The sequence below is a fragment of the Notechis scutatus genome, chromosome 2 (genome assembly GCF_049901735.1).
Source record: "Notechis scutatus isolate UNSWTSFEM ecotype Mainland chromosome 2, rNotScu1.2, whole genome shotgun sequence".
NCBI lineage: Eukaryota > Metazoa > Chordata > Lepidosauria > Squamata > Elapidae > Notechis > Notechis scutatus.
This window is the reverse complement of record NC_142010.1, coordinates 116,519,112-116,542,685: the sequence shown is the minus strand read 5'-3', so window position 1 is coordinate 116,542,685 and position 23,574 is coordinate 116,519,112. Positions and strand designations below refer to the sequence as shown.

Here is a 23,574-nt window from a genome sequence, read left to right as displayed (position 1 = left end):
CCTCACACACAAAAGAACTGGCTGCCCAATTGATCTTTTTCAGGGCAGCCACAAAGTGATCCATATTGAACGTGGATTGGAGGGAGGGGGCAGTGAAATCTTGTGACTGCAGTGAAGGAGGGAAAACAGTCCAGAGGGTCATCTGTGAGGAAAACAGGCCAGCCAAAACAATATTCTCTTCTGCTCTTAGTTAAATGTGTGCGGATTGAGCACAAAGTGGCATTTCTCTTAACTGGATCCACTTGGAAATCATACATGATGATTTTGTCCCCTGGCTTGGTTTTATACAACAATTAATCTTCCTCCTGGTTAACTGTTTATTATAGCCAACCCACAGTGGTCTGGCTCACTCTTCTCCCATCCTTTGGCATGGTTTGCCAATGGCTGCCAATGGTTTGTTTACAGTTATAACTGCTCTATCTGCTGAAGAATCTTGAAAGTTTAGGTGTGCTTATTTTCTTAACGACAGTTAGAGGTCCTTGGGAGGTGACATACAAACCATAACAATCCAGTGGTAGCCAGTAGTGAGTCATATGGGGGCAGTGGGAAGAAACAAAAAGGGGACTTTGGGGCCCCATTCATGTGTCAAACCATAAATCATGATGAATGTGTCATGCACTCTTAAACCTTTTGGTGATTTAACTACACAATTCATTTTAATCAAAACATGCACTTTTAAGAAGGAATAAATATATCTGTTTTAATTGCTGCTTTATTTTTTCTTATGTTATGTTGAAACAGAGGAGTAAATTGCACTGTTTTCTGTACCTTATTGAAACCAACATTATTCTGTTCTTTGCTAGCTATGTAGGTCAGCCTAACAGGAATACACCACATATTTCAATAATAAAGTTTTTTGGAAGCATGAAGGGAAATGATACTGAAAGTGTTCAAAGACAATGTCTGTCTATTGGGAATTTGGAGTTATTATTATAGTTGGATACAAAATCAGGCAGATGTTTAGATTGGGTTTGGCATCTTTATCTACCTATCAAGTCCTGGTAGATGTTGTTGTCTGATGGTATTAATTTTTAATTATTAATACTGTGGTGGTTATTGGCTTCATAGTAACCCGTCCACCTATTTTATGTTGAATATGGTCTGGATATGTTGAATATGGTCTGTTTAGATGGCATAACAAGAATCTCCTAAAATATTTGAAGAAATAAACTTCTAACCCTTAGCAAGAATCCTTTGTACTTCGCCCACAAAAAGCCATGTATTGTACCCAATTTCTGCATCAAAATTCCCACCTTCAGTTCCTTAGCATTATTCCTTTAGATGCAGGGGAAATCTCTGTTGTTTAAAGCATTAATTTATCAGGAAACTATTTTTTTGTTTGTTACTTGCTTAAGTTATCTCAAAGAGCAAGCTAGATGTGTTTATAGAGCAGTTGCTGACTTTTTAAACTAAAAGTTGATGAGATTGGAATGGGTTGGAAAAATGGTGGCAAGGAGAGGGGCTCTCCCCTCTCACATGTTGTTTGAAGTCAGAGAAACAAATTTTATTTCCCTTGATGCTTTTCTGCCATCCCAGGTCTGAAAAAGCTGGCATTTTAAAGGGCAGACCTGAAAAGAGAGTTCAGCAATGAGTTAAGAGGTATCCGAGAGTAAAGCAAGGAAAATAATTATATACCTTTGGCTAGAGGAAATCCCTGGAATGAGCTATATTGTTTGAGGACTAACAATATTGTCTACACTGGCTGTTCTGCAATTCTCTGGGGACTTGGATAGGAAACCTGTATGTCACCTGCTGCAGTTGATTTTTAACTGGAGATGCCTGGCTCAGTCTATGCAGGTAAAACATGTGCAGGTGAATTGTACTCCTCCTCTTAAAACTGTGTTTCTAACTTTTGTAAGTTGGTTACCGTTAAGAAACTTAGCATTTCAGACAAGGCCATAGACTTACTTTATGTTCTTTCAACTATTGTCGGCATGTAAACAAAAAAAAAATCATATATTACCAAGAAAACAAGTGCTTTACATCAGTGGCACCCAAACTTTTGGGTCCCAAGTTCTGGTTTCGTGGAGAGAGGCTTTTCTGTGGACCAGAGGGAGTGTGGTTTCACGCGTTGCCTGCATCCCCCACATGCATGGATAGGGCTTTTCTCATTTCTGGCGCACTGCAGACTGCTGCTGGTCTGTGGTCAGTGGTTGGGGGTCCAATATTGATACAAATAATACTCTTTATATTTCTTGGCTGCAAAATCATGTCCAACCCTTTCTATAAAAAGAGGCTAAGTTTAATTTCCCCCAGTTTTGATCTTCCATAGTCCTGAGGACTTGCAGCTTGTTTGACTGCCTTTTTTATCCTAAGCAGAGTCCTGCCTTTGTTTCTTAAGTATAAGCTGGCCTGGGCTGCACTGTCCCCCTTTCTATAGGGCAAAGCTATTGATATGCTGTTCTATTTCTAGAGACTTTCAGCAGCCTACAGGATTCATGTCAGAAGATTAAAAACAGGAATTAAGTAATGCTTTTTTAACCAATGTGTCTGATGTGCCGCCATTTGGGGTAGCATGACCTTATTTGTCCTTTTGAAAATACTTTTACAATTCTGTGCAAATGCAGTAAGGAAGTTGTGGGCTGCATATGCAGAAATAAACTGCAGTGGAAGACCATCAGCTGAGGGGGCATGAGCAGGGCTGGGCTGCTGGGGGTTCGCAGGGGTTCAGAAGAGCCCCTAGCTAAGATTCTGCACAGTTCGGAGAACCCCAAAATCCCACTCCTGTCTGGCCCCGCCCATCCACCCCGCCCCTCCTAGGCGTCCCCACACGACCCATTTTGGATGCAGGTAAGTACAGGGTGCGCACAGAGTATCAGGGAGGGCAAAAAACGGGCCTCCCGGAAGTTCGGGAAGGCTGGAAATGGGCCTATTTCTGCCTTCCAGAGAGCCTCCAGAGCCCCAGGAGCCCGTTTTCGACCTCCTGGAGGCTCGAGGAAAGCCTTCGGAGCCCGGAGAGGGCAAAAACGGCTTACCCGCCATCATGCAGGAGGCCACCATAGCCACGCCCACCCAGCAACCGGGCAGAGAACACTTTGCTAAAAATTTTGAAGCCCACCCCCTGGGCATGAGCCTGAAGAAAGCATTCCCCCCCAGTAATATCAACTCTTGGGATAAGCCCATAATTGTCATAGTGACCAGGAATTCAGAAGTTTCTTGTCTTCTCCTCCTGGCAGGTAAGTTGAAGTCTTCCAGTGTAGGTTACCCCAATACCAACCCTGCAACTGGGTCATGTAGCTCAGGTAGGATGATGATGGCAGGCTGGTAAAAAAACAAAAAAACAATTCTACAATACTACAAACTCTGCTTCACAATGGGGCATTGACTTCAATCACCAGCAGAGTCTCCCAGATGACTATCATCATCTGCCAGCCCCCACATATACATTACTCTAAGAATGAAGCACCACATTGAAATTAAAACTAATATTATTAAGATTGGTTATAGTAACTGAATCTTTCAAGTCTGATTAGAGTAGGCTTTATCATTTCCTTTTCTCAAACTTATGTAAATTGGGGGACTGTTTATCTAAGACTGACCTGGGCATTTTACAAACCCTGGGCCACATCCAGCCCTCTGGCTGTCCTTTTCGGGCTAGCATGAGATCAACCAGAAATTAGAAATCAAATCTAAATAAGTGTACACCATGCATGCAATACAACTACATTGCTTTTATTTTAAAGGCAACTTTTTTTCAGTTCACATATGTGCATGCCCGCCTATGCCTGTTATGGCTCTCCATAACAGTCTTAGATTTTCATGTAGCCGCTGGAAAAATTAATTGCCCACTCCTATTTAATATCTATATGCATACCTTCTTCATCGTTTAGGATTAAGCAATATTCCCTCCGCTTATTGCTTGTTTGATTTATTATTAATTGTATATTAACCAACTGCTAATGACTTAGGATGTCTCACAACAATCAAAATAAGGAAACTAAATAAAAAACAATTAAATGAAAGAAAAAAGAGATAAAAGATGATAACAGCTTCCAAGAATCCAAATAAGGAGTAGACTATATCTGGAAAGAAACATGGATCCTGAAAAAGTTAATAAGAGAGAAAATATACAATCATATAGACCATATAAATCAGAAGCGATAGTCAACAGCAAAGATCAAGGACAACGAGGAAATAAAAAGGACCATGGAAAGATGACACAGATATATACTTCTTAATCATGCATTCTTGATCTGACATCGCTTTCTTTAAAAAAAAATGGGAACAAACAAACAAACCGAAGGCTAGAGGATGCTGTTGAGAAAACAAAATCCTTAGTTTGATGAATTTAAATTTCCAAGACTATGTAACAATGTTTTTCTCTCAATGGAAGGATAGAAATGTATTTTGGTGGGGTTTTTTTTTGGGGGGGCGTTAAATAAAGCTGACTCCATTCTCTGAAGGATAGATGTAGAGACTACAAATAGAGATGCTCTTGAAATGTGAACCGGTCTGTGGTGTGTACCGCTTCTCTCTGCTTCCTTGGGGTAACGGCAAGAGGTTACAAATTATGTTTAGGGGGAGCAAAGCTTGCAGCTGCATCACATACTGAAGAAAACTCTACAACTGAATATGCTCCCCACCACACCACACCACCAAGGAATGATTGCTTCCACTCTGTTCTTTCACTGTTTCCGAGTGTGTGGATGCATACCCTGAGAGGATAAAATAAGAAAAGTTGTTGATTTCTCTTCCCTCACTCCCCTTCCTCAGAAATCTTCATTTCTCTGCCGAGACCAGAGGTCATCCTGAGAGAAAAATTAAAGAGCGTCTTCATCTTTCCAAAAAGGCAGCCTGCCCATATTTCCCCAGTTGCATTTAATGAGTCTCAAAGAAACCAAACTTGCTATATCACCTCCTAGAAGCTTTGCAATCCTTTGAAAAATTCCAGGAGAATTGTGCTGCTCATGAGGCGAGCAGAGGGGAATGTAAATGTAAAAGGGCCAGTCCCATTGGGTTTGGGCAGTGATTACATGGGCAGGCAATAGGCAAACTTCCCACCTGTTTGTCCATGCATCTTGTCAGTACATGGGTATTCCTGTATTTTGTTACCTCATTTAGTGTCTTGAGTCATTTATTGATCAGATTTTTCATTGTCTCTTATGCCTCATCTTATCTTTTGCTTACAGACTTGAAATGGGATTCTTCCCTATCTTTTGGAACACATCTTTTTAAAATAAGCACCCATTTTTCCATTGATAAAACGAGCAGCGGCATCTTCTTCTACTCTTGTGTGGCTGCTTCATAAACCAGCCTGTCTGTTTCTGCATGCACGGGTGCCCTTAGCCATCTCACTTCACTTGACAGGCACACAGATGTGGTTGAAAGCAGTTTACAAAGCAGCAGCACGAAAATGGAAAAGGATGGAACTGCTTTATTAGTTCACAAAAGAGGGCCTTTTGCATGTACCACTTTCAGAAGAAGTGCACAGGTGGAGTAGCAGTAAGCACATCAGTATTCACATGCATCACAAATTACAGGGTAGCATTTGGAAGATGACTTGGTTTAACTTATCATTTGAATGCTATACAGTTTGTATTTGGGGGGGGGGGTTGTCACAATGTATGTACACAGTCTGAAGTTGTTACTGAATTAGAGAATAGATTTAGTTTTGATGATAGCTGATTAAAAATGTTGTAAAACTCCAAGCTACATGGGTTTATATTATTTTATGAGTGTTTTAGCACCTTGATATTGAAACATGATAATCACAACCTCAGGGTCTGGCCAACTGAGGTTGCTCATGATTTTAAATAATGAGTTAAGTTCGTATCAAATACAGCTTAATGGTTCTGTGCCAAGGTGAATAGCCGCTTTCTGGGAAATGCAGGAGGTGATGATGGTGAATTATTTATTGTCTTTCACAGAATTTTGCATATTGCCCTTCAAAGAAAAGGAAGCAATATTCATTTTATAAAAATTATTTTAGGTTTCATTGTGATTGGTTAAGGTTGCCCATTATGCCAATATGTTGTGCTGTTTTGGCTCGGTGTGATGCATGCATCTAAGCACTGTAGTTTGTAACTCAGAATTTATGGTTTATCTTATTTCCACATAATGTTATTAATAAACTATATTTGTAGCAAGCCATGGCTTACTGCGATGTATGAACAATCATTGTAAGAGAGCTTCTCAGACAAGTCAGCTTTACTGGGAATGTCTTCTTCCCCTTTCTAAACACTATAAGAATCTGTTGTCTTTTACTTGTTGTACCATATGCCCAATATCATTAGAATCATAGAGATTTTTTGTTGAGGTTGGAATCTCATCAGGTAGCTAAGACTTACCACTCTATTTCCTCCTGAGACACTGAAGTGTGCAGCCTGGAGACCTGAACTAGAGGTGATTGGCTGGTATATCTAGAGATGTCTCTCTTGACTGTTTATGTTCCTTGTTCCCTGCTGTACGAGAGCCATTCTTTTAGGGCTCCATTGGATAAATGGCTCTCAGCCTGATGCTAGAGGACAGCTCTAACCATTAGCAAATGCAAGAGCATAGGGATGCAAGAAATAAATGCCTGGGTTCTCCAGGGATAATCCTTCATTTCAAAATCCAAGAGTATTTATGTGGATGATTTGGTTATGACATTACTAAGCTAGCACAAGTGCACAGAACAAGCATTTGAAAGAAACGTGTAAGCCATTCTTGCATTTGCTTATGTTTGTCTACATCAGGGGTGTCAAACTCAAGGCCTGCAGGCCGGATACATGCTTAAATTTGGCCCGCAGTGCCGCCCTGGAAACAGCAAAGGATCAGCCTCTGCCAACAAAAATGGAGGTCAGGGCCCTCCCAAGCTCCATTTTTGGCTGCGACAGCCTCCTGCAGCCCTCGGCCGGTGAAAATAGAGCTCAGGGGGGGCCGCAGTCAGCCTGCTCAGGCTCTGTTTTTGGCCGCAACAGCCTCCTGCAGCCCTCTGCCAGCAAAAACAGGCAACACGCAGCCCCGAGCTCTGTTTTTGCTGGCAGAGGGCTGCAGGAGGCCGTCACAGTTGAAAATGGAGCCTCAATGTGTGATGTCGAGCTGCCCATGCCTCTGGCCTCCCCCACCCCCCCCCCCCCAAGATCAAACACAACCCTGATGTGGCCCTCCATCAAATTGAGTTTGACACCCTTGGTCTACATAAAAGAGAAGTGGTATTCTGCACCATGCTGTATGTTATCATTTGAGTTTGCTGCATGGGCAGTTATATAATATTATGAAAAAAGAAAACCATCCCAGCCATGGGTGGCTTCAGGTGAGTCGGCGTGTACTCACCACCATGACAATTGCTCATCTGTTATTGCTTGTTGATGATGTCTGTAACATTGGCTTGCCTTTGTTTGTAAACCTGACAAATGTTGTTTCTCCATATATATTTTGGAACATGTCCAAAGTTCTCTGCCCACATAGACACAATGAATAATGTTTCTTGAAAATGAGAGGAAAGTAAGCTTTTCCAGTTTTACTAGACAGATTGATTAATCTTAATTCCTGTGCCTCCACAGTTGGAACTTCAGGGTTTGGTGTTCTTCCCTAGCTCTGGGCCTCTGATCACACTTCCCCTGTTGCCATGAAGATATCTGCCATTATTGCGTCACAGCCGTGCTAATTTTAAGAAATTAGGACACTTTGGGGCCTGTATTACAGAAAACCAAGAGGTTTACAGTGACAGAGAGAACACCATGAAATTTGGTGCCTGCAGATATGTTTCCTGTCATCCAGAAATCCTTTTGGGAGGGAAGCACTTTTTAAAGGAAGCCCTGAAGAAAAAGCAGAGTACTATCTAAGAAGGGGTCCCTCAAGGTAATTTTGTTCCAGTGAATAGAAGCCTTTAGATTGCTTTAGATATAAAAAGAAGCTTACCTTTGTTTTCAGAGTCTCAGCTGAAGGAGGGGAGAGAGAAATGTGCCTGCAAAAGGAAAGAGGTCATAAATAAAGTGATGGCTACAAACTATGAAGGCTATTTCTCTCTTCTTTAGCTTCCCGATTCCACCCCAGGAAATAAATTGGGTCAGGTTTGAAAGTGCCGTTTCTTCGTGGTGGATTTAATTTTAGCTCTTGCAGACAAGCTTTTGCATCATAAGCACCTGTGGATTTTTAGGAAATATGTGTCTATTACCTATAATAGTATGTTTTCAATGAATAACCATGTGTTCCTAGAACCCTGTACCAAGGACACGATGGAATAAAAGAGGCAACTCATTTTGCATCAATTCCGTGAAGTGCATGTTCTGTGTAGCATAAAACTGACATATCTCTTGTTGGGAGAAATATCCTTCTGGGTTCAGTTCCAAGTGGGGAAAAACACACTGGAAACATGGAGGCTGTTTAGAAAGATGGTTTAATGGTGGACAGGACTACACCTTGGAGCTCCTGGGCAAAAAGGGAAGGGATGCTGAGAATCCCTTGGTTTCATACCCTCTGTTGGGCCCTACCTTAATGTTTCCTGTTCCTGTGCACGAAATGACTGTCATTGACATTGACTGTCAGACTCCCAGGGGCGGGGGTCTTAGCTAACTTTGTAGGCTTTGTCTGGACCACATGGCTTCACCTGAGTGCTGGCTACTGCAATCTTCCCAGGTGCCATGTGGTGAGATGGGTAATCCTATCATTTCCTGAGGGCCATGTCTTAATCCCATCACCCTGGAGCTGAAGGGGAGGTAGGGACTGCAGGAAGCTGCTTTGTCTTTAAAACGTGTTTCTTCTTTTCTTCATCCAGGAAAATATAATAGTCTGCCTTTTAAATATTTCCTAGAATATTTCATTCTTCTAGGAGAGGGGTGGGTGCTAACTTTTTACACTCTATTGTGGGTTAATTCTCCCCTCCCCAGTTTTGCTAAAGGAAGCATTAAAACAACTGCAGTAGGAAATCAAAAAGGGAAGGAAAAGATATGAGGATACCATTACCTGCTGATCTAGAATCAGCAAACCTAATACAGATAACTATCAGCCCCTGTTACACAGCCCCACTCTCCCAAGGCAGTTCTCCTGGATTAAATTAGCCGAGACACTGGTTCAGGCCAGCAGGTCATCTGGAAAAGGGCAGTATTCTTCCAGTTGTTATTAGCAAATGCTTCCAAAGCAAATGTGGACGAAAACAACATTATTAGGATAAGCTGTTATTTTTTAACAGCAGTGAAAGAGACTCTACTTCAGGGCACTTTGGCAGGAAAGAGTGAAGGTGATCAAGATGTTGAAACATGCTTGACTATAATGGGACATTGATGGGATTATTGAGATCATGACTATATGGGAGATTTGCTCTATTCAGGATATGTTGCTGCTAAGCATCTTATCTGTAAGCTTCATCTAGCATCACCTTAAAGAAATTATCATTTTAGCATTACATTGCTCCTTCTCAAATGATAGGCTTGATTTCAACATTTCACTTCCCTTGGATGTTTTTTTTTTGCCATGACAAGGATTTGGATCTGATGGGGAGGGGTATATGCCATTTCTATACATCTTGCTCCTGCTTTAAATCTGCCCAATTAGTGTCTAGTAATCACTCAGTGTGTTAAAGAATTAAGAACAATTAAGGGTGCAAAGAGTTTTCAGATGCGGTGTTAAGTACAACTGCTGGCAGGCAGCTGTCTGATCCTATGTGCAGTTGGAAAGGCGAGAGAGAGCACGCAACAGAAGCAAAAGCGAGGAACCCAAACATTTGCAAAATAGGAAAGCTCTAAACTTCATCAGAGAGTGACTGCCACCCTGGAGTTGAGGGCAAGCAACATTTGAGGGACTGGGAGCTACAACCTGGCCTCTGCTGCTAGTTTTTTTTTTTTTTTGGCAGACTTGCAGGTGGCTTTGATGCCACAACAGAAAACAGGGTAATCATCCATTTGGGTAGTTAAGAAGGCAAATGGCTTCCAAGCCACCCTTAAACCTCCCCAAATGCAGAAAATAATCCCAAACCCTGCTGCCAAGTTTCAGTGCCCAGATGGCTACATTTTGAAATCATGACTTCATGCCATTTTCCTGGTTTGTGGAGGTGGGAAGGGAGAGAGGTCTAAAGGGACTTAAGTTTGATAATTTTTGCTGCCAGATTTGAGGTTGCTGAGAGACACATGCATTCTCTCTTGCCTACCTTGCCATAGTCCATAGTGGGCAAAATTCAGTGGCCTTTTAAAACTGTTTCTAGACCAATTCCATATTATATACTGTACTGGAAAAAGGTCTCAACAATCTGGAAAACTAGAAAACAAATAGCAGTAAACCAAAGAAGTGGTATAAAATACATTAATTAAGGATTGCTTAGTTTACATCATCTCAGCAGGTGGTTGTACTCAAGCAAACTTGGCTGTTTTCAAAGTGGAGTCAAGCATGATTAAGAGTTAAATAGAACACCACCAAGAAATCACATGTCTACATATAGACTGGGAAGGAAAAAACAAACAAACCAAAACAACAGTCCCAAAAGAACCATCTTAGAAAACAGTAGCAGCAAACCATTTCTATAATTGTCAAGAAAACAGCAGGGATGTGTCTATGCAGTCACCAGGCATCACGTTATGATCTGAGAACAACTTGACATGTAGCTGATAATCCAAAGGCATGGTAACATTTCTTTCATGAAATGTTCATCATAAAAGAACATTTATGTTCTTTGACATAAATGACTTCATGTCTGTTTGATATTTTTGGATTAGAAAGGGATTTTTGGATTAGAAATTTTGAAAATTTAAAGAATTCCAGAAGACTCTCTTATACCAAAAATGTTGGAGCTTACCAAGTTGCATCATTCTTTGGAAGTGTTTCCTTGGGATGTAGAGAATCTTCCCCCTCATTCCAAGAAGGAAATTGAATTCACACATAATTTGGTTGAGTGCCGATATCAGAAGAAAAATAGGTTCAGTTGACTACCTTGCACAGGAATGACTATTTGAACTAGAGTCTCTTTGGTACTGCATTCAAAAGTATCTTATCCTAGTGCCGTGGTTTTCTTCTGCAGCATTTGTCAATAACATGTGGAAGAATGCCACACTTTTCTAAGTAGTCCACTTTTCTAAGTAGAACCAGCATCACAGGTAGGTAGTATAGTCTTCAGGTTAGGGGGGACTGCCTATTTGAAAAGCAAAAAAGCTTTGTTAATTTGGTTCTGTTGACAAGTAAGATCTTCTTCATGAATAGAAGCACTATATTTGGCTGACCTTGGGTTTGCTCAGAGTTCTCAAACTTAAAACTTTCTGTTGTAGTTTCCTCGGTGCTAGAAATAATCACTGTGCATATACAGTATTGTATTCAGTCACGTCTTGCTGAAATTGCTCATAAATGGATGAAGTTTGCAAGCAACCCAAAACCAAACAAATCACGTTATTGCTTAGCATGTTATGTGAATCTAGTTCTGCCATATTGGCTAATACTACTGTAAACAGTTTTTACAAAGAACAAATATTTTTTGTTCATATACAGGCAAGAAATAGGCCTCCTCCCTTATGCATATGGATAGTTTGGTCAGTCAAGCTGCTCTAATTCAAAACTTATGAAATGTTCTCTGGAGGCAAGACCTCTGTCCCTTGGACAGATGGCGTGCATGCTTCTTCTTTTTTTTCCCCATGACCTTGTTGTGCCCAGCGATTCCCTCAGCTACTGAGTTAAGACACATGGGCTATGGCTGGAAACCAGCCAGGGAATGAGAATTGGTGTTTGCTGCCAAGATGTCACCAGTGCCAAAATAATGGTTTAGGTAGCAGCATCGCAGGGAGTCAGGAGCTTAACTGCTATTATGGGATGCTTGTTAAAATTGTATTTCATTTTTTTCCATTGGTTTGCATGCCACTTTATAGTATGATTTATGTTATTTAAATATATTTTATTTATCATATTTAGAGACCTTCTATCTCCCTCATAGAGCAACTTTAGAAGAATAAATTTTGCTATATTGTGCATATGATTTAAATATATTTAAATCTGTTATGCTTTGCTATTCATTGATAGATTGGAATGTCTCAACAAATAGTTCTAGCATATTTCATATCTACATTATTAGGCTCTAATACACTAGTCGGTGCAGAGCCATCTGTTTCTGGTTTTCTCTCTCCAGGTACAGGAGGTCCAAAATCTGGCTCCTATTCTGGGTTCTGGAAATATTTTGTTATAAAACATCTAAACTGTGCTTGGCCACTGATCTCAGTTTTAACTGAGATGAAAAATGACAGCTTCACCTGGGAAGTCCATCCCATTTGAGAGTTTACTTTTTTGGGAAAAAGAGAAAAGAATGGAATGAATTATCCCTTCAGCTAATAAATGCTTTGCTGTGATCTGGCTGAGGGTATATATATCTGGCATCACGAGAGTTTGCAGCGTCTGAGCAATGATAGTTACTTAACATGCAGCAAGCATTGTGCCCAGAGAAAAGTCGATGTAATTTTTGTGTGAGTGAGTGTGTATTAGCATGTAAATGTGAGTAGGTGCTGTCCTGATTGATGGCAATTAGCATTTTCTAACGGGAACAGATGTTCAAATTGCCAGGAGGCTGGTACCTAATGCCCACGCCACCATCTGTTCCACTGGGCATTGCCATAGGAATCTGTGTTATCAGTGTGTTATAAATGTGTCTGAGGAGTCCTTGTTGTGGTCTGCTGAACAGTCCTGACTTAGAAGAATAATCAAGATTAAAGATACTTCTGAGGTTGTTAATGCTGGTCTTGGGGGGGGGGGGGGGGGGGGGGGGGTTTGGGGGGGGGGGGGTTGTGGGGGGTTTTTTTTTTTTTTTTTTTTTTTTTTTTGGGGGTTTTGGGGGGGGGGGGGGGGGGGGGGGGGGGGGGGGGGGGGGGGGGGGGGGGGGGGGGGGGGGGGGGGGGGGGGGGGGGGGGGGGGGGGGGGGGGGGGGGGGGGGGGGGGGGGGGGGGGGGGGGGGGGGGGGGGAGGGGGGGGGGATGGTCATGGTATATTACAGAATTGAGGTCTTGCACTTGAAAATCTGTATTTTATAACCCTTTACTGAGCAACTACTGAGAAATCTGTACAAAATGCACAGTATTGACTTTCACTTTGTGTGGGTAAGGATATGTATGTATGTATGTATGTATGTATGTATGTATGTATGTATGTATGTTATTCAGTTTTGTTCAGGTATTTTCCCACGTCATTATAGTTGTGCTTTTAAAGTTGTAGCAACGTTTTGGCAGAATCTCATCTGCCATCATCAGGCTTCTGTATTGTGTTCGTCTGTGAGTCAGACTTTTGCAGTGGTTTCAGTTTTAAATTTGGGGCTAGCCTAAAGCTGTGCCAGAATGTTTTTTTCTTCATCCTGATTGGTTGGGAGTCTTGGTCTGTGTTTATTGGTCTAGGAGTTTGCTGTGTTCTGTTTGATTGGTGTTTCTAATATCTTCTGATTGTTTTGTGGCTTTTTTTGTCTTGATTGGCTGGCAACATTGTGTTCCTGTATTGGAGGCTTTTAGTGTGGCTTGGCTCCGAGTAAATGGATGGCTATCATTTATTAGGAAGCTAGGTTTCATCTGGGTGCCTGGTTGGGGTGTGTTTGAGCTGGAGGTATCAGGGGGATCTGTTTGTGCCCAGGTGTTTGCCTGGCTTGTGGTGTGGAGATTTTTTTGATTATTTTTTCTTCATCCTGATTGGTTGGGAGTCTTGGTCTGTGTTTATTGGTCTTGGAGTTTGCTGTGTTCTGCTTGATTGGTGTTTCTAATATATTAAGAATAATCAGAGAAGCCATAGAGATAGAAAAATGCCCACACAGCATGAATAAACGAGATGACACCTCCCGCCTACCAGCCATTTGGAAACCCGCCCTCATGAACAGACGAGTAGCTAACATGAAGAATGACACCAGACCCACACCCACGAGGGCCACACAAGATGCTACCACCACACTTCCACGTAGAAAGCAGACTGACACCCACACAGAAGATGAGACACGATCACGGACCAGAAGCCGCACCGCAGCTGCATCACTACCCGCTCCAAACCCCTCCGACCCATACATGAAGCGAACTGACGCCCACCATGAAGATGCAACACGACCACGAACGCGAAGCCAAACAGCAAGATCACAGCTCACCAGCTAAAATCCCCCAGCAACTAAGACTAACCTCAGCACAACCAAGCCCCCACCTGAACAGAACACACCCCCAGCCAATCAGAGCACAGCCAACCCCCCAGCCAATCAGAGCACAGCCAGGCCCCCAACCAGTGAGAACACACCCCCACCCAATCAGAACACAGCCAAGCCCCCACCCAATCAAGTCACACCCCACTACCAGTTAAAAGGAAGAAGCAGCTGCAAGCTCACATTACTCTGAGAAGCACAGAGCCGAAGACACAAGCCTGAAGATGATGAATGAGACTTCATCGAAACGTTGCCCAGATACTTCTAATCTTATGCAGGAGAAAACCCGAATAACCAAAGATCCACATACAAATACCCGCGAGAACCTCAGAAAAGATGTATGTATGTATGTATGTATGTATGTATGTATGTATGTATGTATGTATGTATGTATGACCCATACTTGGGCATGCAATGGTTAATGCAGGGGTGGGATTCTACCAGTTCGGAACAGTTCTATAGAACTGGTTGTTATGATTCTGTGCAGTTCGGAGAACTGGCAAATCACAATCGCCGCTCCCCTCCCACCCCACCCAGGAGGCTTCCCCAGGCCCAGTCAGGGGTGGTATTCAGGGGGTTGGGGGAGGGAGATGTGGCCTGAGAGCAGAGCTGAACCTTCCTTAGCATTGAAGATTCTATTTTTCAGTGCAGACTCAGGCAGCAGATTGCAGAAAGGTAGATCTGGGAGTGAAGCTGTGATTCTGCTAGCAGCTTCATCTGCCTGCATGCTTTGCCTGATTTTGGGTAAAAGTTGCTCTTTTTAAAAAATAAAAAAAATCAATCTTTACATATATATTTACAATATTTACATACAAGCCATGCCCAGCCAGTCACATGACCACCAAGCCACACCCACTAATTAGGCCATGCCCACAGAACCGGTTGTTAAGAAATTTGAATCCCACCCCTGGGTTAATGCTACTCGCTCAATCAGTTGCTGCTACTCTTTGGAATGTTCTTTTTAAAAATTGTGTGCTTTTATATCATGAAGTAAGTTATGACTACCCAAAAGTATCAGAACTCTCATCATCTCTGTTGAAACATACTAATTTAAATGGCTACCTAATGTAGATTGCATACCACTGTTCATGCCCCAATGACTAACAATCCACGATATTTCATTGGCAAGCAGTATAGTGTTAAATTGCCTTCAAATAAAAAATGGGGAAATCTTGGGTTTTAATTTAATCCCTTTGATTGATTTAACTTGATTGATTTATGGATGACAAACTGAGACAGTTGTATCCAAATTAGCCTGTGAAAAATTTCAGAAAGGCCTTTTAACTCTTACAGAATGTTGCTAAATGCAAACAAAGAGGTTCTAACATTACATGCATATGCAGAACTGAGTAACAGATTAAGCAAAAAGAAAATCTGACAATCTGCTCATTATAATCGGTTACCAAGAAAAGCAAGGTTTGTGATGATGAAATGCTAAGAATTATTAAGTAACAGTACTTCAGTACTTGCATGGCAGGCAGGGCGCATCTGTACCTCTGTAACGGTTGCAGGAGCCATGAGAGTGGTCTCCCAGAAACAATGAATTGGCCACTATGAAAGCTGTGTGAGGCTATAGCAATTTGGGTTTAATCCAAGAATCCACTTTATTAATCCACCTTATTATGTTCTGCAGATAGTACACAAACAATTGATAATTTTTCTACCCCTCTTGGCAAACATGACCAAAATTGGAATGCTGTATCAGCTGTGGACTATGAATTACTCATTCCTGTATTATAAGATCGTAAGTATAAAATAGTGTTTTTGGGACTAGGATTTTTTTCATCCCAAATAATAAATCTGATTAAAATTATAAGGAGATGAGAAGTGATTAGGAAGCTTGTTTTTCTCCTGCCATAATATACCTGGGTTGGAAAGTGCCCAGCAAAAAGGACAAATAGGTAGCCTAAAACAAACAAGAGAAAAACATTTTCCCCCACACTACAGCTGACCTCTGGAAGTCTGCCACCAGAAGTACTGATGGCAAACAGTGTGGTTCAATGGAAAGGGAAGGGAAGTGGGTCGGCAAGATAATGGAAGATAGAGCTGATGCTAATTTGATGCTTGATAACTGTTCCTTTCCGGGAGAATGGAGGAAAATAGGAAATCCTTTTTGCTCCTTCCTGGACTTTTTGTCCTTTGTAAAGCTAGTCATCTCATCCCCGTACCTGCTACTGCTATATTACTGAGTACATGGGAGAGGTTATGCAGTATCACTGTTCTTCTTGCATGGTATTTCAATATAGATTTACTTCATAGGTTTCAATATCTGGTTTGTAGATATAGGGTGGTAAATTGCATCTTTCTGGATTGTGTTCTCTTTGGGAAAAAGTAATTTAGGGAAACACTGGGAAATGGGCAGATAAGGGAGAGATAGAGAGAATGAGACTATCAATTCACTGGATTCTTTGTTTTCTAGCAATCTGTTTAGCAGCTTGCATTGTATATGAAAAAAGTGTGGTCCTTAGGAGGTAGGGACAGCTAGTCCTGGAGGGAGGATGAGGCCTGCAAGACACATCAGGCTCCATCATCATCATCATCATCATCATCGACTCTTGACAAATGTATCTTTTCTTTTATGTATACTGAGAGCATTTTCACCAAGACAAATTCCGTGTGTCCAATCACACTTGTTCAATAAAGAATTCTATTCTATTCTATTCTATTCTATTCTATTCTATTCTATTCTATTCTATTCTATTCTATTCTATTCTACTCCCCCACACCACTGCCAATTTTCCATTTTCTTTCTCCAGTTATCACTAGAGAAAATAAGAAAAAAAACCACTGAGATTGCTTAATCCTTATTAAATGAACTCAGGGTATATTGGATCTAAGGATTTTTTTTTAAAAAAATATTTATCTTTTTAATGCTGTGAAGCATTAAAAGGCCAAGCATTATATCATCATTTTGTTTGCACTGACTTCATTTTTTCAATGGCACTTACAGTTTTTATACTCTGTTACAGCGGTTGAGGCTCGTCAAGTGGATGACAGCAAAGGAAGATTTTTCTGTGCTATGGCTCCATCCCCCCCTTTGACTAAAGAATAAAAAGACCTCTTTCCTCATTAGCTATTTTCTCTCAACCAAAATAGTATGTATTTATCTACTTGTATTTGCATGCTTTCAAACTGCTAGGTTAGCAGGAGCTAGGCAACAATGGAAACTCACCTCTTCACACAATGCTCACAATGCTTGAACCTGGGCTATTGGCTTTCCAGCCGACAAGCCCAGTGTTTTAACCACTGAGGGATCATCACGCCCATGACATCATGCTGGTCATATGACTGTGGAAATGTCTTCAGACAGCACAGTGTCATGCTCCTGTCGGAATCTGACTCAGAGGAGGAAGCCGAACAGCTTAAAGGGAGTGGGAGTGTGGCTCTGTTGGCCCTGGAAGAAAATGGGGAAGGGCAAAATCCAGCCTGGCAGAGCAGGGGAGAGGTAGAACAAGGGAGAGGGAAATCAGAGGAAGACCCAAAACCACCCCCTCTTCATCCTAGGGCATGCAGAGAGGAACAGAGAAGAGAGCAACGTGGGTTGCATGGCTTGTGAGGGAAGAAAGGGCCCTGATTCCCTTCATTAGCTGCAGCTGGGAACACAGTGTATAAAAAAGGCAAGCTGCGTGCAGCAAGCTGTTGAGAGCAAACATGACTTTATCTTGTATTGTTGTGGCTTATCTATGTTCCTGGCATCTTCCCAACTGTATGAGTTTTGCCGTGCTTTCAAGTCTGAAATTCCTGCTCCTGCCCTGCCAAACTAATTACTTCAGTTCGTTTTGTTTTTACAGTTTGTGTGTACCTTGTTTTGGACTGAATTTTTTACAGTCAAAGGCTGTTCGTGGGAGAGTTTTTCTCCAGCCGAAGGTAACCTGGGAGCAAAGTTGGAGATAATAAAGGGACTCTTACTGCTTATCTGACTTTGTTGCCTTTGTGCCATGCCCCGGGTCATCACACACTGGCTCAATGGCCCTTGAAATGGTGACAAGCGCCACCCTCTATAGTCAGTTATAGTACTAGCGGAGTAAAAATCTGCAAGGACTCCTTTCCTTCTTCATTAGTTAGTTAATTCTTGGGAATATTTTATTGTGTTTGGTCTTTGTTTTACTCTGAGTGATTGCTTTAGGTTAAAGAATCATAGAATTGAATGGAGCTCTTTAAGTTGTTTAGTCCAAACTCCTGTACTCTACCGATACCCAAAATAAAGCATCCATTGCATATGACTGCTAGCTTCTCCTTGAATATATCCAGTATAGGGAAGCTTGCTATCTCATTGGTGAAATCAGGGGTGGGATTCTACAGGTTCGCACCTATTCGCTAGAACAGGTTGTTAACATTCTAAGCAGTTCGGAGAACCGGTTGTTAGAAGAAATTTCTGCCCTAATCCTGTAAGGAAGGCAGGAAGGAAACATTCTGGTGTTGCTTACACAAACTGCCTCTCCGTTAACCCTTATTACATTCTTGGCAGGACTAGACTTCCTGTCTCAGGAACGTCTCTGGAGTTTTTTTCCCCTCCTTTGCTTGTACTTTGCTTGTGTGGAATGACCATTCAAAGTTACAATGGCACTGAAAAAGGAGACTTACGGCCGTTTTTCACACTTACCACTGTTGCAGCATCCCCACAGTCATGAGAGACCAGGCAAGGAGATGCGTGCCTCGATGTGAGTGATGTTGAGTTGACCACACCCAGCCAGTCACATGACCATGCCCACCACCTAAGCCACGCCCACAGAACCGGTTGTGATAGCAGGCACTTGTATAACATCTGTTCAGGTGCTTGAAAATTGCTTAATATTTCCCCTCCACTTCTCAATGCAAATCCTAATTTGTTAACGGGAATTAGTATTTGCTAGTATTAAACAACTTGGTTGCTCTTCTCTGAATCTTCCCCGACATGTTTGAATGACTCCTTCTTATATAGTCTGGCGCCAAGAACTGAATACGATGTTCAGGGTTAGGGTTTGACCTTTATAGAATCAAAAGGGATTGAATAGTAATCACAATGCAGAATTATCACTTGAGAACTCTGGGGCTGGAAACTGCCCCAGAGACTAAGTGGTAGCTTCTTGTTTCCCCAAGATGATTTACAGTGTAAAAACAGGTTTGTAATCAAGAGCAATTGAGAAGAAACTGTTTTTAAGATCCAGCAACTGCTGAACTGCCTTGGGCTTACTTACAGAGCAGAATTTTATGTTGGAGAGAGAACCTGAGCACCAATGCATGGAGAGTGGGAGACAGAAATATACAGATTAGAAAAACAGTGCAGTACCAAAAAATTGAAACTTGTCAGATATAATTGAGATGTACAGTATAAGAATGGAGGGTATGTGTATATTTGGGAAAACAGAAAAATAGGGGTGGAGAAGTTGGGGCAAAATAGAATGAAAGAAGGAATAGCAAGTTGGTTATTTGGAATTGCAATTTTTTTTGTTGCAGATTCCTTTTTAAAATTCCAATAGCCAGATAGTTCTCTGCTATTGTATTCTGGGGTAAAAACATTGAAAATCCTGGATTAACTGTTACCCAAGGAAAGGCTGGTTCAAGACTATATATTTCAAAGATTATGTTCTTAAAATATTCTATTATTCATTTAGAATCATGTCCCATGTAAGCAGTATTTTCCTAATAATGATTTGGCTTTGAGAAGCAGAATCCTTTTGTTGAAAGGTTGCAGATACCATAGCTTTCACGGTTAGGTCACAATTTAAAACAATGCAAAGACAACCAATGCCACAATGTCCTTTCTTCCTACAACTGCAAAGCTAGGACTCCTATCTTCCCTCCCTCTCTTTAGCAATCATTCTTATTGCCCCATAACTAAAAACAACAAAAAGCCATTCTACAGAAACAGCTGAAAAGTTCAGGATTGGGTTATAAGGATGGATACTTCAGTTAATATTTACTCTACCATCATCATTTGCCAGAAGTAAACAAATGGTTAGGTTTGGGTGCCTTGGCTTCCCAGTTGCACCTGAGGGCAGGACAAGAAGCAATGGGTAGAAACTAATCAAGGAAAGAAGCAACTTAGAACTAAGGAGAAATTTCCTGACAGTTAGAACAATTGATCAGTGGTACAACTTGCCTCCAGAAGTTGTGAATGCTCCAACACTGGAAGTTTTTAAGAAGAGATTGGACAACCATTTGTCTGAAATGCTATAGGGTTTCCTGCCTGGTCAGGGGGTTGGACCAGAAGACCTCCAAGGTCCCTTCCAACTCTGTTATTCTTTTCTATTCTAGTTTCCCAAAGTGACAGCCCATTTTGATAGTGCTGCTCCCTTATATGACAAGTCAGTCAGAAACAATTTTTCTGTCTCAAAGGATTGAGGTCCGTGTCCATCAGTGCTCTTGAAAAGTTAGGTTGCTGTTATAAATTTGGAGTCATTATCCTAATCTTGTCTAGGAAACAGGCCCCTCTCAGCAAGACATCATTGGAAGGGGTCTGGGCAGAGAACCACCCTGTTGGATCATTTTCCGCTTCTATCTCATTCCCCTTTTGCCAAGATGAGTTGTGGCCACAGTTGCAGGACTTTTTCTCTAACACATATTTTGTGATCCCTGTTCTGGTCCTTTGCAGTGCTATTGACAAGCAAAGGTTCAAAGAAGGCATGTTTATTTCTTTATACTTCTCATCTGGGGTCATCTGTACTTGCACAGGGAGAGAACCAGAAAGGAATTCCTACTGATCTCATTCTCTGGCTGTGGAAGTCTGCTTTCTTGCTGATAGCTCCTGCTTTCAGTTTCTAAATTTTGTCAGAGGGGTGGGGGTGTCTCCCTAATCCAGTACATAAGGAATATCAAACACTTAGCAAGCAAAATGAAGCATATTCTTTTTTTTCCTGAAAGGGAACTTATTTGTTTTCTTGTGAAGATAAAGCAATAAAACAGTAATAAAAATTGATGCACTCTTGGAACTTAAAAGCTGGCTAGCAGTAGGTAACAAAAAAGGAACAGTTAAATGTTTTGACATTAAATATTTGTGTTTTATGACATCTATAAAAATATCTGCGCTTCAGATAATGAGGTTCTACAAACTGGGCTTTTTAAAAATTATATTACTTTTCTGAAGTTACTTGCTTTCGGACTGCTGAAATCTGACAATCATTGTAAGGTTTAATTAATTTACTGCCTCTTAAATATCTTGGATAGTTGCTGGTCTACAAATACATCTGTCTAGTCCTGGTACCATAACAGATAATTTAATGTCATGTAAAAATTACATCGGAGTACTTTTTCCTATTTCTTTCAAAGATTCTGGGAATGGTGTTACCTACCATGTGACTCCCTGCTGTGAAACTTTCGTGATGCAGGACTCAAACAAGGAGAGAGAGATATCCATGACAGGCAGTTTTCTTCTTTCTGGGTCCTATTAGTATTTTTTCCCTTGAAAGTTTCTTTGCTTTGCAAAATGTTTCCATGGCGAGAGAGAATCTCCTGGGTTTCATGACTGAAGGAAACTTTCTGAAGATGGGTACAGCCAAAGGATGCTAAGATGGACTTCAAGATGGACTTCTGACAAATTCTTTTCTGTCTTGACAATGACTGGGAGGATGTTCCAGTTGGCTAGGAAATGTTGCTCATTTGCAGTTTCTACTTGCTTAACTGTTAATCCTTTTCTGTTCTGTTCTATCTTTTTGAATCTGCTTTTAAAATAATTTCCTTTTTTAAAAAGCAGAATAGTCTTGTTAGAAGACAAAGAAAAACATGAAAAGAAATCAAGTTCCATGACATTATTTGAAAGTACTGAAAATTAAGATTGTTAGAAGTAAGGGAAAGAATATAAAGCTGGCTTATTTGATCAAGGTTAAAATAGATATGTTGTTATCTAATGCAGGGGTGTTCAACCTTGGCAACTTAAAAACCTGTGGACTTCAACTCCCAGAATCCCCCAGCCAATCTGCCTTAGTGGACTTTTGCTGATACCAAAACTGTAAGGACAGGTTTTAAGGATTTATTTGTAGATAAGAGATGGAATATTGGAAGAAGAGACTTGTTATATTTTAAGAGAAGATGAACATTATTTATACTTGTTATAATGAAGGGGAAGCTACTTCTTCAAATATTTCTTTTTTTCTTATTTATTTATTTTTTCTTTCTTTTCTATTTTTCCATTTTTTCTTTCTTTATGGCACTTTTTATTTTTATTCTATCTTTTTTTGTTTGTATTAATTTTAATGTAATATTGAATAAAGTTATTGCTTAAAACCAGGAATAATCTTATTTTATGTTTTATATAATATTTCTGAATCTTATTTGTAGAAGGTTAGTCATTTTCCTAGTTTGGCCTTCATTCAATGCAAATTGCCATACCTCTGTGAAAAAGAGACTCCAAGTAGTAAACATGGTTGACTAATTAATATCTTCACCCTTTCCTGCCCAAACAGTATCCTTCTGCTTGTGGGTTTGTTGCTTCCTGTAGTGTGCAATAATTCCTGACCAGTATTGCCCATTGATAAGCAGGCTGAGGAACATGGGAGTTGTATTCTAATGTATCAAAACACCTGGTTGGAAAAATGTCAAATTATTTAGCTTCTAAACATGCTTTCAGATTTGTTAAATTACTGTGCAATTGAATCTCATTATATACAAAAACAAAAAATGCATTTGGCATGTATTCCAAAACTGATATTAATTGCCCTAGTCTACTGTCTTACTCAGGGTCCTTCCTTCCTTCCTTCCTTCCTTCCTTCCTTCCTTCCTTCCTTCCTTCCTTCCTTCCTTCCTTCCTTCCTTCCTTCCTTCCTTCCTTCCTTCTGTAATTGGATTTTTATAACTTGAATGAGATCCAAAGGAATACTATGGTTTCTTGTTATAGCTGGGAAATGACTTGCAACATTTGGCATTCAGTTCTTAGTTTGCTAAATCATAGTTTGCCAGCTAAGAACTAGTGATGTGACTGTATAATCCTACATTCTGTTTAATTAAATTGTAACTGCTATATCCAGAATAGCAAATTGAGAGTTAGTCTTAAATTGTCAAACAGGACCTTTAAAGTAAAACTCCCTAAACTAATGCCCTCTATTTTAAAGTAATAGCTAGTAGCCGTTTGTTTAAAATGAAAACTGGAAAAGATGTGAAAAAGAAATGCATGTTGCAATTTTCATTCATTCCCAGATGTGGTTTAGCAAGCTGGGAATGGTATATGCAGATCACGTACGCAGATCATCCTATGGAATGATTGGTTGCCTTAAAGTGATTTAAAGTGGGTTACTTTAACAAAGGCAGACACAAATAATATTTCTCAAAAATAATTGGTGTGGGGGACTTTTAATGCTAAGGCACGATCTAATTGGGGTCGAAGGAAAGACAGAAATAGATATTTGTCTTTGTTTTATACGCAAAACCAGCAAAATCCTTACTCCAATAAGCTGAAAATCTAGCTGGGCAACCCTGACATGCGAATGGTGCAACCAGATTAATGCAAGTACACATTATACAGTATGTACTTCAACCCAGGTACCCCATAGGAATAATGATGGAGAGTCAGAAGCTTCTTGAAAATTGTCAATTTTATGAAGTATTTGAAGAAG

At 40.7% G+C, this 23,574-nt stretch overlaps 1 protein-coding gene across 4 annotated transcripts in view; it reads left to right on the top strand.

Moving 5' to 3' along the window:
* RBFOX3 (RNA binding fox-1 homolog 3) overlaps positions 1-23,574 on the top strand; it is a 460,997-nt gene that overhangs the window by 167,490 nt on the left and 269,933 nt on the right. The gene's annotated exons all lie outside the window — the stretch shown is intronic.